At 37.2% G+C, this 17,777-nt stretch overlaps 2 non-coding genes and 1 pseudogene across 2 annotated transcripts; 2 read left to right on the top strand and 1 right to left on the bottom strand.

Moving 5' to 3' along the window:
• Positions 1-4,200: 4,200 nt before the first annotated feature.
• LOC103674486 lies at positions 4,201-6,600 on the bottom strand (annotated as a pseudogene).
• A 9,472-nt stretch (positions 6,601-16,072) lies between these two features.
• On the top strand, positions 16,073-16,151 carry LOC121105284. The gene has a single exon (XR_005837753.1). It is a non-coding gene; the product is annotated as a small nucleolar RNA U2-19 (small nucleolar RNA).
• Positions 16,152-16,345: 194 nt separating this feature from the next.
• LOC121105283 lies at positions 16,346-16,414 on the top strand. Its single transcript, XR_005837752.1, has one exon. It is a non-coding gene; the product is annotated as a small nucleolar RNA U2-30 (small nucleolar RNA).
• The last annotated feature ends 1,363 nt before the right edge of the window (positions 16,415-17,777 follow it).

Here is a 17,777-nt window from a genome sequence, read left to right as displayed (position 1 = left end):
ATTTGCAATGGAATAAAAGTATGAAGACGTGGGAACAATGCTAACCCTAAATGTAAGATTGTATGGAGAGAATTTTAATAGTTTATTTTAAATTTCGAAGATGACCTAAATATACAGGAATTGGAAGATTCGACATTGCCAAGATGCTGAGCTTCACAAGTGATCATGAAGAAGTAACTGGTACAGAACTTGTTCTTCATCAGTAAACAACTAGAAACCTGGACAAAAGATATGAGACAACTGTTTTCAGACAACTACCAGAGGCTGTAAGCTGCACAATTCTCAGAGCACAGAGACGGCCAGGAGGTGTTCAAATTCCACCCAACCAGAGGTGAGAGATGTCACTGAGCAATGGGGCAACCAACAGAAATCCCAGAGGGGCAAAGGTTTAATATTAAAGCTAAACTTGCCATTGAGTAAAGGCCAGTCTAGGCACACTCTAATAAAACTTAAAATAATCCTGGAAAATATCAAGTTGAGGGGTGCCTGGGTGGCTCAAGTTAGTTGAGTGCCCGGCTCTTGATTTTGGCTCAGGTTATGATTTCAGGGTCCTGGCTCAGCGGTGAGTCTGCTTGTCCCTTTCCCTCGGCGCCTCCCCCTGCTCGTGTTTGGTCTCTCAAATAAATAAAATCTTTTTAAAAAGTTTAGAAAAAAGAAAATATCAAGTTGTTTCACTACTAACCGAATAACCTGTGTGCCAAAACAAACTTCAAAACTCTGAAAAAAGAGAACAAAACGCAAATATTTCACAACATAATGTTTGGAACATCGGATACCAAATAAAAAAATCACTAGACACAGAAAACAGCAACCAGTTGTAAACCATAAGAAGTTAAAATGGTATGTAATATAAAATGTGTATTTCAAATATATAAATTATATATTTATATATACATAATATATACACATACATAACATATACACACGTTTTATACATGCACACGTCTTTTAGTTCCAGCTCTTTTCACTTTACATTGAACTTCAGTGCCAATGTCACCAGACTTCCTGATAATACAAAAAGTGATCTCTTTGTCTACATAAAATTTTCTTCTCTCCATGTTTTCTAATTAAACAAAAACAACATAAATACTAGTGAGTATGGAAAGGTACATTCTACCAACTTTGTTTATTCACATGTATCAAACCCTCTAAGAGTAAAAAAAAAAAAAAAATTGAAACTTTTTTCTCCCTGTATTTTCTTTGGCTTTAGCTATTCTTAGAATATTCATTATCCTGTATCTCAAGGTTTTGCATGCAGTGGTGTGCTGTAACTATCTCTCATCAGATCATGAGAACCAATTCTCAAATATTTAGGAATTTTCAATCTTACTCTTAAACTGTTGGTAGACTGAACTCAGCCATCTTATTGGGAGTATTTATGCTACAGAAATTGACAAACAGTACAAATCGGGTTTATTTCATCATGCTGGTGTGCCCAAATAATGCCGGTGTGTTACACACTACTGTGTGTTTTCTAGTTTAAAAAGTATCCCCTAGATGTCAGAAAACTATGACCTTCAGGTCAAATCTGGCCTGCCACATGTTTTTGTGAATAAAGTTTTATTAGAACACATCCATTTGTCCTTTTGTTTACATATCGTCAATGGCTAATTTTATGCTATAACAGTATAGTTGAACAGTCATGACACAGAGCCTAAAAATATTTACTATCTGGCTCTTTATTGAAAAAGATATGGTAAACAAAAGCTATATTGAGCAGAGGTAACAGACTTGCCAAATAATAATAAATTAAAGTTTGAATAGAATTCATCAGAAACTTCCATCTTGGAAAAGTGCTTTTTACATATTCTTATACACACAAAGCCTAAACTCTTACAGCCATTTATTTTTTTATACTCTAAGATGTCTAACAACAGCTTACATTGGTAGAATAACCCATTTCTGTTAAAAGTGTAAAAAATTATATTTATAAGGTACACAAGAAACTGGTAACATTAGTTGCCCCTGAAAAGAACAACCTGGTGACTCATGGACAGGGCAAAAAAGAGACTTTTCACTGAATATCCTTTTGTATTTCTTGAATTTTAAACCATGGGTTTGTATGACCTACTTAAAAAATAAGTAACAGGTTTAAAAATTATTGGCTTAAAGGAGATTTAGGAATCTCAATCCTTTCATCTAAGAGGCATCTTGGTATAACAGAAAGAGCATTGTTTTGGGAGTTGAAAAAAAAAAAAAAAAAAAAGAAGGACAACACGGTTCCAAAACCTGATAGCTTTGTGACATTGGCCGAGTTCCTTAAGTTAGCTGAATCTTAGCTTGGGCATTAATAAAATCAGTACAACAAACGCTACTTTGTGAGGATTAGACATTATATAAAACTGCCTTGTACTTACTAAATGGTAGCTATTATTCTGTGATTTCAATTATCCCTGCTATCCATTACCACCAATTCTGTGTTGGATGTTGATTGAAGGGAACCTGAGGTATGAATGAGGTCTAAGAGAGTCTTAATTTACAGATATCAACTAACTACCTGTGGGGAGAAAACCAATCAGTATTTTAAAAATTGTATTCAGGTGCTTTTTGGGTCTTCAGGTGCTTTTAAGGCTTCCTAAGGACTATCCCAAGATATCAAGCAATCATTGGCATTTAATAATGGCCCCACGTCCACAATGCAATTTTATATGGGTTCTCTCTCCTTCTCTACTTCACTTCTCCTTTCCTACCCCTGTTTCTTGGAACTGCTTGCCGTAATAAAGTAATAGCACGAGTCTTTTGCCTCAGTAATAGCTGAGTCTTTTGGGGGAAACTCAAGCTAAGACTGGGGCCGGCCTAATTCTACTGAAGAGAGTCTGGGACCATGTAGCAGATACTGTAGTGCCCTACCCATATGCCTTCACACCTTACTATTAACAGGGCTTGCTTTCTTGATGGCCAGCATCGGCATCTCTTGCTCTGTTGGAGGGCTTTCTTTACCATCCTCAGTCAATATTTTCTCCCATTGTATGAGATGTCTTTTACTTTCTTGATGGTATTTTTTTCCCCACAGAAGTTTTTAATTTTGATGAAGTCCAATTTTTCAAATTTTTTTTTCACTTGTCCTTTTGGGGTTGTATCTCAGAGATCATTGCCTAACCCAAGTTCACTAAGATTTACTACTCTGTGTCTTCTAGTGGTCTTATTGTTTTTTTACATTTAAGTTCATGATTCCTTTTTAGTTAATTTTTGTGTAGGGTTGAGGTAGGTGTCTAATTTCATTCTTTCACATGGATATTCAGTTGTCCCAGCACCATTTGTTGAAAACATTATTTTTTTCCCCATTGAATTAGCGTGGCACCCTTGTGGAAAAACAATTGACTGTAAATGGAAGGGTTTCTATCAGGATTCTCTATTTTACTCCATTGATCTATTAGTCTACCCTCACGCCATCACCACAGTGTCTTGATTATTACAGCTTTGTAGTAGGGTTTGAAACTGGGAAGTGTGAATCCTCCAACTTGGGACTTCATTTTCAAGATTGTTTTGGCTGTCATTTTGCTTTCTGATTTATACATTTTGGATCTTCTTTAAGAAATCCTTTTGGGGGACACCTGGGTGGCTCAGTCGGTTAAGTGTCTGCCTTCAGCTCAGGTCATGATCTTGGAGTCTAGGGATCGGGCCACGCATTGGGCTCCCTGCTCAGTGGGGAGTCTGCTTCTCTCTCTGCCTCCCGCTGTCCCTGCTTGTGTGCTCTCTCTCTCTGTGAAAGAAAGAAAGAAAGAAAGAAAGAAAGAAAGAAAGAAAGAAAGAAAGAAAGAAAGAGAAAAGAAAGAAAAGAAAAGAAAAGAACAAGACAAAGAAAAAAGAAAGAAAGAAAAAGAAATCCTTTTGGACTCCAAAGCCAGAAAATATTTTTCTATTTGGTTTTCGAGAAGTTTTATCATGTGCCCTTCTCATTCCAATTACTGATCTATTTGGAATTTATTCTAGTGCCTGGTAGAATGTAGGGATTTAATATCATGCTTTTAAGTTGTATTAACACTTTTTTTTTAAGTCCATTTTTTCTTTCACTGATCCACAAAAAAGCCTGTCACAAATCAAGTTTCCATATAGGTGTAGTTCTGTTTAGGTATTCTGTTCTATTCTTTTGGTCATTTTTTCTAACCCTGAACCAGTGCCACACTGGCTTAATTATAACTTTTTTTTTTAAGATACCAAAGTAAGATTTTTTATTTGTCACCATTAAATGTCTGAATTTTAAACATATTCTTGGACTGGTGGCTCCTATCCATCAGCTTATTCAACTTTCGCACCAGTCTCATCTCCAGTAACTTTTCCAAAGCTACTACCTTCACCATGAAGCCCCATGAGCTTTCCCAATTCAAACCTGGGCTTCTTCAGCATTTTTACTTTTCTAACAAGGACATCATGGAAACGATAAATAGATTGGCAAGCCTTTCCTATGTCTTTTTCTAATGCTGTCTGAAATCAATTTATTGACCACTTCTTTCAAGTCCTTTGTCTGTACCTCTTGGGTCATGATTTCCATCATCTTTTTCCAAATTTGGTGGACCTGTTGGTGCTGAACATAAGAGGTCTTCTAAATCTAACTGCTGTATTCTTAGTAAAAGCAACACAAAATAGATAAAGCAAATAACCATCAGTATTCTTGACATCAACATGAACTTCAGCAGGGTCTGCCACTTTTTGACCGTGGAGCACATTTTGTCACGGGTAAGGCCCATGCCATGGAATTAGTCGGCAGTTTTTGCCCTGAACATCCTCAGTAATTAGCTTGAATTTTCGAAATGCAACTTCATCATTCTGCAGGATCAGCAAGGCTCACTTCAAAAAACACAACCCTCCAGGCCATTAGATGTGATTTTGGTTCCTTGAGTTCTTGTGACTAGTGTTTTTCTAATATTTCTTATACTGAACATAAATGGTGCTTTCACCTCATACCAATCTTTTTTAGAAAATGGATCAACCACTTTCTTCTTGACTCCCTTTTTTGCCACCTTTTGTAAGGCATGTGTTCTTGCCAACTGCCACGAAGCTGCTCAGAGAGCCAAAAGGCTTAATTATAATTGCTTTTTAATAAGGTAACCTGTAAGGCAAATCTCCCCACCTTGTTCTTCTTCATAAGTATATGTATGGCTCTTACATATAAATTATAGATATAGTTTAAAAAGTTACACATACACAAACACACACTAGTTTCATTTGGAGTTTGACTGGAATTGCACTGAATTTATAGATTGCTTTGGGAAGAAATTATTTAAAAAACCAATATTGAATCTTACAATCAATAAACATGATCATTTACTTAGATTGGGCCACAGTATTGCAGGGTTCCAGGGTTATCTTTCTCACCCCAAGATCCACTTAGATCTTTTCTCCTTTATGCTACCTGTCTTGTTCCTGAGCTTAATGAGAATGCTTTCAGTGTATCAAATTAAGAATAATGTTAGCTGCTATATTTGGCCGGTAACCTTTATCTGGTTAGAATGGTCCTTTTTATTCGTTTATTAAGAAGCTTTTTCACATGAGAGACTATGGACTATGAGACATGAGAGACTATGGACTATGAGAAACAAACTGAGGACTACAGAGGGGAGGGGGGTGGGGGAATGGGATAGACCGGTGATGGGTAGTAAGGAGGGCACATATTGCATGGTGCACTGGGTGTTATACACAACTAATGAATCATCGAGCCTTACATCGGAAACCGGGGATGTACTGTATGGTGACTAACATAATATAATAAAAAATCATTATTAAAAAAAAAAAAAAGAAGCTTTTTCAAAAAATTATAAGTGTGTTGAATTTAATCAAACATATTTTGTTTTTAATGTTAAACTAATGCTGGATTTGGGATATATCCATCCTGGTAATGGTGTAGCATCTCCTTTGCATACTGTCAGATTCCATTTTCTAACTGAACTTATTTAGGATTTTCAGTAAGGTCATGACAAATCCCCTATTATCTTAGGTTATACTGATATCAGGGTTATATTCATTTTATTTTTAAAAAGTTAGGGAGTTCATCTTCTTTTTTGATTCACTTATATAATTTGTATACTACTGGAATTGTAAGGTCCTTGACTGAAAGAACTCTGGGTCTGAAGTTTGGTTCACACGAAGATTTTAATTTACTGATAATTAATATTGTGGCTACAGAACTACTATTCAGAGATTCAATTTCTTCTTGAGATAGGAAGAACTTCTGCAGGCAGTCATATTTTCTAAAACTATGAATTTTAATCTAATTTTCAAAAATTTTAGCATAAATCTATCTTTTTAATTTTGGAAGCTTTTCTAAGCCCCCTTTTCATTTCTATTATTGTTTATGTGTTCATTCTCTCTTTTTCTTGACCAACCTTGCTAGAAAAAGTTTGTGCTTCTAGTATTCTTTTACATTAGCCTTGTATAATTTTGTTTACTATGGCATTTTCTTCTCTTATTCTGTTTCCTTCCTACTGTTTGTTCATTCTGCTGTTTCTTTTCTAACTTCTTAAGTTTCATGCTTTCAGCACTAATTTCAAGCCTTTCTTCATTTCTAGTAGAAGCATTTAAGACAGTAAGTTCCCCTCTAAGCTCTGTTTGCAGTTTTTCAGTTATAGAATTTCCATTTAGTTCTGTGTTTCTAGTTTCCATTTTTCCACTGAGATTCCCATCTGTTCACTCACACTTTTAAAGGAAAACTCCATCTTTTTCTTTAAATCCTTGAACATGTTTATAATAACTGTTTTATTTATTTTTTTTAAAGATTTTATTTATTTATTTGACAGAGAGAGAGTCAGCCAGCGAGAGGGAACACAGGCAGGGGGAGTGGGAGAGGAGGAAGCAGGCTCCCAGAGGAGGAGCCTGATGTGGGGCTCGATCCCAGGACTCTGGGATCACGCCCTGAGCCGAAGATAGACGCTTAAAGACTGAGCCACCCAGGCGCCCCTATAATAACTGTTTTAAAGTCCACTTCTATTTATTCCAACATCCACGATCATCTTTGTTTCTACTAATTTGTCTCTTGGTCAAATGGTCACATTTCCCCACTTCTTGAGTTGCTTGTCTAGTAATTTCCAACTTATGTAGAACAATTTTGGTTGCTACAATGTGGGGAACTGTATTATACTGTCTTTATTTAAAGAGTGTTGAGTTTTGTTCTGGCAGGCTGTGGATTACAGTGATTCACCTTGATCCTATTCTGGTTTTGTCTATAGTCCAGGGCCATCGCCCAAGGCACTCGGTAAGATCTCTCTAGTGTGAATGGATTGAAATTCCACAATCTTCCAGCACCAGCATTTGTGTTAAGTTTTCAGTCACTACTGGTAGGTGGGCCTCACATGGTCTTGCTTGGTGTATGTGCAGCCAAACACTTAGCCATACTCTTGAAGATAACCTTCCCCCAGACCTTTGAGACTCCCTTCTTCACAGCTCAACCATCTGGGGTATACTGATCCACAAACTGCAGCCATCTCAGCAGCTCAACCTCTGCTCTCTGCCTCTTTCACCCAGCAATACTGCTGCTCTGCACGTGGGCTCACCTCCCCACACCACACACCAGAAAGTGCCCCGTTCAGAAGAGCGAGGCAAACATAAAGGTCGCCTTACACATTTCCTTTGTCTTAAGATCATTTCCCCATACTATCATCCACTGCCTGAAAACAGCTGTTTCATATACTTTGCTACTTTTATGGTTGTTGATGGCATGAGGCCAAGCCCGTATCAGTTCCTCCATCCTGTCTAGAAGCAGCAATCTGCATCATTTTTTAATATGCAATACTTTTATCTTTCAGTTTAAAGATCTTCAAATTTCCATTATTTTCTGATTCATGAGTATGTTTCCTAGTCTCCAAACATATGAATTTTTTATATTACTTTTCCAGTACTGATTTTTTATTTTATCCCATTGTGATCAAAGAATGCAATATGTATGATACTATTCCTTTGAAATTTGTTCAGACTTCCTTATAGCCCAATATATAGTCACAAATATATATTTTTTAAACTAGAGAACATTGGTTTTTTTTTTTTTTAAGATTTTATTTATTTATCTGAGATAGAGAGAGCGAGTGTACGCAGAGGAGGGGATAGGGGCAGGGGGAGAGGGAGAGGAAACAGACTCCCTACTGAGCAGAGACCCCCCAATGCAGGGCTTGATCCCAGGACCCTGGGATTATGACCCAAGCTGAAGGCAGCCACTTAACCAACTGAGCCACCCAGGCGCCCCTATATGGTCACAAATATTATCAAAAGTATTCCACTTGAAAGAATATATATTCTGCAGTTTTTGGGTGGAATGTTCTATATGTGTCCATTGAAACAAACATATTATTTTGTTCAAATTTTCTATAATCTTGTCAATTTTGCTTTCTTGTATGCTTGATGTATCACTGAGAAATAGGTGTTGAAATCTCTCATTGTGACTGTGGGATTTGTCTCTAACTCCTTGTTGTTCCTGGTGATTTGATCCTTTTATCATATCTAGTGACCCTCTTTAGTAATTCCTTGTGCTTTAAAATCTTACATTTTCTGGTATTAATAGAATTACACTAGCTTTATTTTGCTTAGTATTTACCTGATATATATTTCCACTCCTTTATTTTCAATTTTTCTATATTCTTATTTTTAGCTACAGCTTTTGTGAAGATTGAAAACATTTGTAGACATTCAGTTCAAACCTGTTTCATCACTGTGAAACAGGTGTTCCCCAGCAACATTTGGCAATAATAGCTTGTAATAAAATATGCTTCTTCCTTCATAATAGTTTTCTCCTTTTTTGTTCCATTTTGGAAATTGATACAACACAAGGAAGATTAGTAGCCAGAGGAAAGGAAGTTATTGAGTTATTAGAACTCAATGAAGAAAAATAAAAGAAATGAAGAAAATTCAAGCTATGGGAATGATCTTCAGATGAAATCAGATCTTACGTGAGAGATAAAAGGATAAAAGAAAAGAAGTTATGGTTTTACAATCTACAAGAAGAGGAGAAAAAGAAAAAAAAAAAAAGAAAGAGGAGGCTTCAAACTGCAATTTAAAGCTGGAACCAGGATAACACTCCAGACCTTGCCTAAAAGAGTCTGAAATGCCCAAGAATAGAGAAGTAAAAGACCACCAAAATGGTATAAATATCATCCAAAATTTAAAAAGCAAGACTTAGGAATCAAGTTAGAAGCAAGATTTCGATGAGGACCTGTATCTGCATACCTATGTGTAATCCATACCCTGAGAGTTTTGCATTCTAAATGACTTAGTGTGTATGCTATGTGCTGGCCAACTGTGATTCAGGATTCTCCTTCCCAAACTCTCTCTTCCTCCAGTGTTCCTTATTTAAATAAATGGCATCCACCCATTTCCTTAAGCCAGAAATCTGGAAGTCATCCTTGATTCATCTTTCCCTCACAATCAAATTCTATTTGATTCTGTCTCTTAAATATCTCTTGAATCAGTTCACTTTTTCCTCCCCTTCTTTGCCAACCCCATAATTCACTTCCTCCAATTGTCTCCTGTTTCCCCACATATATTACTTGTGCGCCATCCTCTCTTCCATTCTGCACATAGTGCCTAGAATGATCTTCTAAAAATGCAAGTGATTATGTCACTTCCCTGCTTAAACACCTAAAATAAGAAACAAACAAAGAATTTCGATGGCTTTCCATTACTCTCAGAATACAGACAAAGCCCTTAATTAGGCCTCTGAGATCTGGATTTTCTCTCTCTACACTATAGCCATGCTGACTTTCCTTTCAGTACCTCAAAATCAATCAGCGCTATTCCCTCTGCCTAAATCACTTTCCCTTATACTCTTTGCTTAGCCAACTCCATCTCATTTTTCTTGTGTTAGCTTCGATATCTCTAAAATCCATTCTGATCCCCAAAATACATTACCTAGTGCCCTGCTGAAAGTGCCCATAGCATCCTCTACTACTTTTGCATAAACTCAGTGCATTCGTAAATACTTGTATAATGTTCTCCCTTGCTTTATTATCAGTTCCATGACGACTGGAACTGTCTTCTCCCTCTTTGTAGCTCCAGTCCTTAGCTGGAATGACCCTAGCTAGCGAATGACCAACTCACTAAAAGGTTGAATGAATGAATAAACGATGATAGAGCAAAGAATTTGTGATGGGACAGAGCAGTGTAAAGTACCCTCAGTCCTCAGGTCGAAATCTAAGGATAAATTCTCCCTTCAGAGGAGGATTCGCAATTAAAACAGGGAACATTATTTTTGAGGCACCATGAATGGTTCTATTACTATTCTTTATTTTTCCTTTTGCTCAAGCTTTTGCCTGGAAGAACTGAGCTCACGAATTTGGTATACCCAAAACATACCAGTAAAATGGAGAAGGAAGATAATCTGTGTCTCCATTTTTTTGAGATGAGGAAATTGAGGTTCAGAGATCAAAATTACGGTCTCAAAGTAGTTTGGTGACCTGTGAATTACAATGCCATGTTTTCTGTTTGACACTGAGCTTTGGCCACTATTCCAAAATTGTTTTTATGATTAGATAAGGCCTATGATTAGATAGTCTGGTACCGAAAAACTAATCATTCCGAATCCTAAAAATATTTCTAACTTAATGTCAGCATCATGCAGTAATTCTTCCTTCCTGAGGTAATGATATTCTCAAAATAGAGATTGTGCCTCATATAAAATAGATCATAACTAGGGTGAGCTAAATTATGAAAACAAAACTTTCTTATGCACCGTATTTCCAAGTTATCTGTGTCATGGAAGTGCGATTTGTAATTCTCTTTTCTTTGGCCACAGCTCTTCCAACATAGCTTCCCAACAGTGTCATAGATTTTCTTCTAAACATCATGTTCTAGTTGTGTGACTAACACTGACAAATTTGTCTGTAACAAGAGTCTTCCTTGACCAGCCTGTCACCACTTCCCCTAAATGCAGGGTGGTTCTAAGTGGTGATCTTACAGAGGCACTCCTCATTGCTGTCTGGGCGTTACCCCGCAATCTAGCCAAATAACTATTAGAGTTCAGTAAACTCTTTAGGCTGAACAAGGCTGATTTCATTTTTTGCTTCAATCACAGTCATCTAATTGTTAAGACTCTCTGTCATCTTAAGGAAAAACTGACAGAATTTACTCAAAATATTTGTGCAATATAGCCTAGTTGTATGGCAACAGAAAGTAAATCACTGAAAAAACAAATTTTTTAGTGGAAGAATCATAAGTATGTGACTAAGAAAGGTCTCTATTCAAATTGTACTTCACATCCAGCCAATTACTTGAAAAAATACTCCAAGTATTTTTAAAACAGTTCTCTAATACTCAAAACTTTTAAATTGCTTGTGGATATATTATGTGCAGCTTATTTATTAATTTTTTTCATTCTCAACATAGCAAAATGCTATGAGAATTATTAGCAATTGAAGTTATATTTAAATTAAAGTCATCACTAAGTTTTACTTCTCAATCAGTAATTTTTATAGGGAATTTATATGTCCAATCACTTTAAAGGGAAAGATAAGAGGGATAAAAAGATACGATTAAAAGTTTAACAAATAATTGGAAAGGTAAGACTAACATACACGACACATGCAGTGATAAACAAAACAATCTGTAATCAGGTGCTGGACCGTGTAAGAGCTAGTCAGTGGGGATGTAGAGAAACAAGTTAAAACAGTGTTTCTGAGGAGGTAAATTGGTAAAACCTTTTTTTTTAATTGAGAATACTTATTAAATTCTTTATCTGATTTTTCTTTTCTAAAATGGTAATATAAAATCTGGATGTCAGTTTTATACCAGTTTTAATTTTCATTTTTAATTCTTTTCATGGAAACTTTTAAACATACACAAAAAGAGGAAAACGTGTCTTCATGTTCAGATCACCAAGCCACACTAATAGTTTTATTTTCTTGGGATGCTCTCCCTGTAAAGATAATCACAAGATATTTCTCATACCTCTCAGAATTTAACTCCAAGCACCTTACAAAGGCCTTCCATGACCATTCTATTTAAATCCGTACTCCCGAAACTCCCTCTGCCTCTTCCCTTTCCTTTTTGTCACCATAATATTTATCACCTTCTAACATATTATGCTTTCTTACTGTTTGCGATCCAATAAATTACATTAAGGCAAGGGTTATCAAATGTTTTCTTCATTGGTATATCCCAGCATCCAGAACAAGGCCTAGTGCATAGAAGGGCTTAATTAATGGTCAGTGAGGGGCATCTGGGTGACTCAGTCGGTTAAGTGTCTGCCTTGGGCTCAGGTCATGATTTTAGGGTCCTGGGATCGAGCCCCACACTGGGCTTCCTGCTCAGCAAGGAGTATGCTTCTCCCTCTGCCTCTTTCCCCAAGTCATGCTCACTTGCTCTCTCTCTCTCTTTCTCAAATAAATAAACTCTTTAAAGAAAACAGTCAATGAATGAATTACTATGTATTGATATGGGGAAATGTCCATGATACATTAAGCTTAAAAAAAAAACCATAAAAACTGCAACACAGTTTGGATAATCTACCATACTAGGGGGGGAAAGGTGGACTTGACAGAGGTAGGAGCACCCACCAAATATTCTGCACTCCACATCCCACATGTCCACAGCTCGCTAGTAGTAGGACGGGGCTATGATTACTAGTTCTGACTAGTGAATTGTAAGTGGAAATGGAATATGTCAATTATGGGCTGAGGCAGTAAAACCAAATCCACGTGTGATCTGATAGTCTCTTTTCATTGCTGTGCTGACTAAAAGCGCCAAGTATTGCAGTGTGACCGCAACATGGCAGAACCTCTATTACCATGGGCCCATGAGTGACTGCATGGAGAAAATGCCCTGTCAATCTGTGTAAGATATTCAGCATTAGCAAGAAATACATTTTTGTTATGTTCAGCCACTGAGATTTGGGTGGGTTGTTTGTTACTGCGATATAATCTAGTCTATCTTGACTAACACATGTACACAGATTTATGGCATTTATCAAGCACTTACTCTACACTAGTAACCCTGCTGACCGCTTCCTATTAAGTCCTTGTGAAACCTTATGAACCAGTACTATTACTCTGAAATGAGGAAACTGAGGCAATGTGAGGACCAGTAACTCATCCAGTGTGGCCAGATAAATGGAGAAGCTGGAAATGGAAACCAGGCAGTCTGGATTAATATCTACCAAAGTGTTAGTAGTAATTATTCCTGAAGGCAAAATTATGGGGACTGATCACTCTTTGCTCTTTGTTTCCATAATGTTACAGATTTTAAAATAATCATTCATTACCTTTGTAGTAAGCAACACATAAATAAATACATAGATAAACTATACGTTAGATACTTAAAGACTGAATTCAGAGATGGAAGTCAAGTGACACTGGAGAATGGAAAAACCAAGGAATGCCTAAAAATGCCTCTGCCACCCATAGCCATACCTGGTTTTATAGGTGAATTCCAGCAAATAAGGCAAATCATATATTTCACAATAAAAGTGGTTTAGATTTGGGGTGGGGGTCGGGGTGGGGGGAAATACCTTTGTACATTTTAACTTTCAGCATGGAAGGAATTAATAAAATGGACATGCCCACAGAAGGATGAACATTGTAGCTCTGGGAATGTTTTTCAGGTTTTCCAGTACTTAATAGCACTCTAAAAGAAAAGTAATAATAAACAATTCCTTATAGCTAAAAATGGCCTTATTAAATGTACATCTTAAATGTTCTATTCAATCATATATATATATGGCATAATACTTACTAATCAAGTGTACATATACTTTTTCTGGCTGCCCGGGATCTGAATGTGGAAATTCAACAATGTATGGACTCTTGACAGGAGGAAACTAAAAGACCAAAATACTGGTTGCCCCAGACTCTGGGCAGCTAGCTGTTCTGGACTGCCTAGACCCTCTTGGCCTCTCTCATTTTATAAGCCTGACTGGTTCTCCAGCCTTCTCATTGATTTTGTAAACTAATGATCGATCCTTTCACAGTTGGTTTCTTTTACTTGGAAGCAAGAACCTGACTACCAAGCAGTAGCTACAGGCAAGTATATAATGTGAACACATGGTATCTAAGTGAAAATGAGCCATCTTTGAAGGTCTGAACAACAAGACCTATGTTGTTATCCATAACACGGTAGTAAATGCCACAAATGCAATGCAATTAGATAGAGATATTTTCCATACCACCGCATCTCTCATAGGTTTGATCCTTTGCTTCCTTTCCAGGAATTTCTGTCATATCTGAGAATTCCCTAACTCTACACATAAATCTCACTTTGCTTAACCACCAGTCATCTTTCATTTACAACATCACACTTTCAAAAAAGGGTCATTATGTTACATGATCTATGCAATAGTAAAAATGCTATTAATTTGTGGTGTAACATTATAAAAAACAAATTACCAAACCATTTTATTAGGTTAAGTTCGAAAGTCTATAAAACATAACATAGCTTCACCAATAAGAAAATGAAATTACCTGAGTTTCACTTGCCTTATGGAAATAATAATGCCCATCTTATCTCCCAGTATTAATATAAGGATCAAATGAAATAGTTTATGAACATGTTTAAGGTATGTACCGTATTTAATCAAATCCTAAGATACATCCACTGTCAGGCACACCATTAGTTTAGGTACCACAAAAAAAGAAATGAGATGGTCAATTAAAGACTATAACATACACTTTCTAATCACTTGGAAACTCAATTTCATACCTAGCAAAACAGCCATTTATACTTAATTAGACATAGACTATTACATAAAATTCTAGTGCAAATATTACAAGGAAAATATGAATGAAAAAAATTGATTAAGGTATTCTTAAAACTCTTGAGTCCAACATTGCCGAATCATTTCTCAACTCAATCATTGATAGCCATGTTTTCCCACATAATAGCATTATCTGTGCCATCAAAAACACTGTTGATGCAGAATTTCTTATAAGAATCCACAAAATGTTTTTCTGGTTTAAGATCGCAACATAAGACAATCCTGAACTCACCTCCTTTCACAGACACACTGAATGTTCAGCTATGTACAGAATAATTCCCTCTGAAATAAATCCAGAAACTAGCTGATTGGTGCTTATACATCAGGAAAACGAGAAAAAACCTACACTGAAATGAGTAGGAAAGCCTCATACACAATCTCACCATAAACCTCAACCCTGGCACAGCGACACACAATTGGGAGGGAACTCACAACTCACAGCTTCTGACGAGTGAAGGGTTTGAACCCCACGGTTGGTACCACAACTCTTAAGACTTCCACCTGAGAAATGGACTCCCAAACCATCTACCTTTGAAAGCCAACGGGACTTGCTTGCACCTACAAGATCACAGTCTATAGTGACCTAATAGCTCTTAAAAGATACCTGTGGACTCACCATGGCTTACCTCCAGGGCCCAGCTCAGAGGCAGCAGACTCCAACAAGCCCAATCTTTCCAGGAAAGAAGCTGTTTGCTTACCTTAAAAGCTTTGGCTTGAGGGGCAGGCCAGTTTAATACAGTCCGGAAACTGGAGGCTGGTAGGTGTATCTTCCTGTTCTCCCTCTGCCTCACTCCAGGTCATCAGTATCTCCCAGAAAGGAGCTCATCCACATGTCTGATGCCCCAGTTTTTGTAGATGCTGCCCAGAGGAAGCCTCTAATGGGGCTTACATTTGCGGGTACCAAAGGACTGTAACAAACAGAGAAACCGTTCTTAACCAGGTATCCCTGCACGGCACAGCACAGAGACAGCAGATAAAACATGTAGACTCTTTGTGAAAGAGTCCTATTAGCTTATCTTACTAGCTGTGGCCTGAGGGACAGGCTTCTACTTTAACACCCCTCTAGGGGCAAATTGCCATCCTCTCCAGAAACCAGGAGGGCCAGCAGGCACCATTTTTGTGCTTGCCCTTTGCCCCACTCCAGATTGCCAGTGTCTTTGAGAAAGGAGCTTATGTACATGTCTGCCACGCTGGTTTTTGTGGCTACCATGCAGAGGACACGTCTCTTGATAACCTGGCACTGGTGGCCAGTGGGGCTTGTGTTCATGGGTTCAATGGGATGGTAACAAATGAACAGTCCTTAACTGCCTATCTCCCCAGGGCTTGATGTGCAGAGGCAGCCGACAGAAAAACACATCTCCCAGTCTGCCCCTGGAGGAAGTATATTTACATGCTTTCAAGGGAGTGGATCAATGATAAAAACACCCAAATCTGAGCATCAGAGGCCTTCCAGTCTACCTGATGCATGATCTTTGTAGTTCTGAGAAGAAAAATTAATTTAAAACAATAAGGGTTTATGTCTAGAGTTAGGAATGTGTGTGTGGGCAGGGGGGGGCGTGCACATGAGCACGCGTGTGTGTGTATGTTTATAAAGGTGACCATGGATAACTGAGAACTTCTTGACGGATGAATGAAATATGGCAGGGGGTGATGTCTGTGTATGAAAGACTAATCAGTTCTGATCAGTGATTAAAAGGTTTTACTACAGACTTTAATAACTATAAGATCTCTACACTTGATCTGATATCAGAATGCAAATTTTTTAAAAGGAAAGGAAAAAAAAAAAAGATGTTCCTTGAGGGTCTGGCTTCTAATTAGTCTGCATTTACTGCCGACCGGAATCCTCCCCTTTGGGACACTGACAGATATGATATTGGCACACCCTTAACTACTAAGAACATAAAAGGTCACTTGGACAATCACACAGCTTTGAGAGAAAACCATGAGGAGCTCAATATTGAATAAGGTTCATCACCTAAATGAGACCACTCCGTCAAGAATGAGAAAGGTGGTTGTTTTATCTAAAGCAAATCAACAGAGTCAAGAAAACTGAGCGGAGTAACATGTTCCAAACAAAACAATAAGATAAAACCTCAGAGAAAGACCTTAATGAAATAGAGATAAGTGATTTTCCTGACAAAAAGTTCAAAAAAATGGTCATAAAGATGCTTGCTAAGGTCAGGAAAACAATGCATGAACAAAATGAGAATTTCATCAAAGAGACAGAAAATAAAGGAAAATACCAAACAGAAATCACAGAGCTGAAGAATTCAATAATCGAACTGAAAAACTCAATAGAAGTTTTTAACGGCAGATGAAGTGGAAGAAAAATCAGCAAACTCTAAGGCAGGGCATTAGAACTCAGCCAATAAGAGGAGCAAAAAGAAAAAAAAATGAAAAAGAATAAAGATAGCTTAAGACAAACTATAATTAAGTTATCAAAAGTTAAAGACAAGGAGAAAATACAAACAGCAAGAGAAAGACAACTTGTCATGTGTAAGGAAATCCCTATAAAACTATCAACAAGGGGCGCCTGGGTGGTACAGTCAGTTAAGTGTCTGACTCTTGGTTTCAGTTCAGGTCACAATCTCAGGGTTGTGAAATCAAGCCCTGTGTCAGGCTCTGCACTCAGTGTGAACTCTGCTTGAGATGCTCTCTCCCTCTCTCTCTACCCCTCTCCCTCATGCTCTCTTTCTCAAATAAATAAATCAATCTTAAAAGAAGAGTACCAAATTTTTTCAACAAAAACCTTATGGGTCAGAAAGGAGTATCATAATATATTCTCTCTCTCTCTCTAATAAATAAATAAATAATCTTAAAAAAAAGAAAAGGGGGCGGCGGGTTTTCCAGACAAGCAAAAACTGGAGCTTAGCACCACTACACTGGACTTACAAGAAATGTTAAAGGAATTGTTTAAGCTGAAATGAAAGGAGGCTAATTAGTAATGGGAAAACATGTGACAGTATAAATTTCACAGGTAAAGGTAAATATATAGTTAAATTCAGAATAATCTAATGTTGCACTGGTGGTAGGTTAATCACTTATAAATCTAGTATGAAGTTTGAAAGACAAAAGTAGTAAAAATAATTTGTCAATGGATACACAGATTAAA

The sequence above is a fragment of the Ursus maritimus genome, unplaced genomic scaffold (genome assembly GCF_017311325.1).
Source record: "Ursus maritimus isolate PB19 unplaced genomic scaffold, ASM1731132v1 scaffold_25, whole genome shotgun sequence".
In the NCBI taxonomy this organism is placed as follows: domain Eukaryota; kingdom Metazoa; phylum Chordata; class Mammalia; order Carnivora; family Ursidae; genus Ursus; species Ursus maritimus.
The sequence above is the reverse complement of the archived record's forward strand: the minus strand, read 5'-3'. Positions and strand labels throughout refer to the sequence as shown.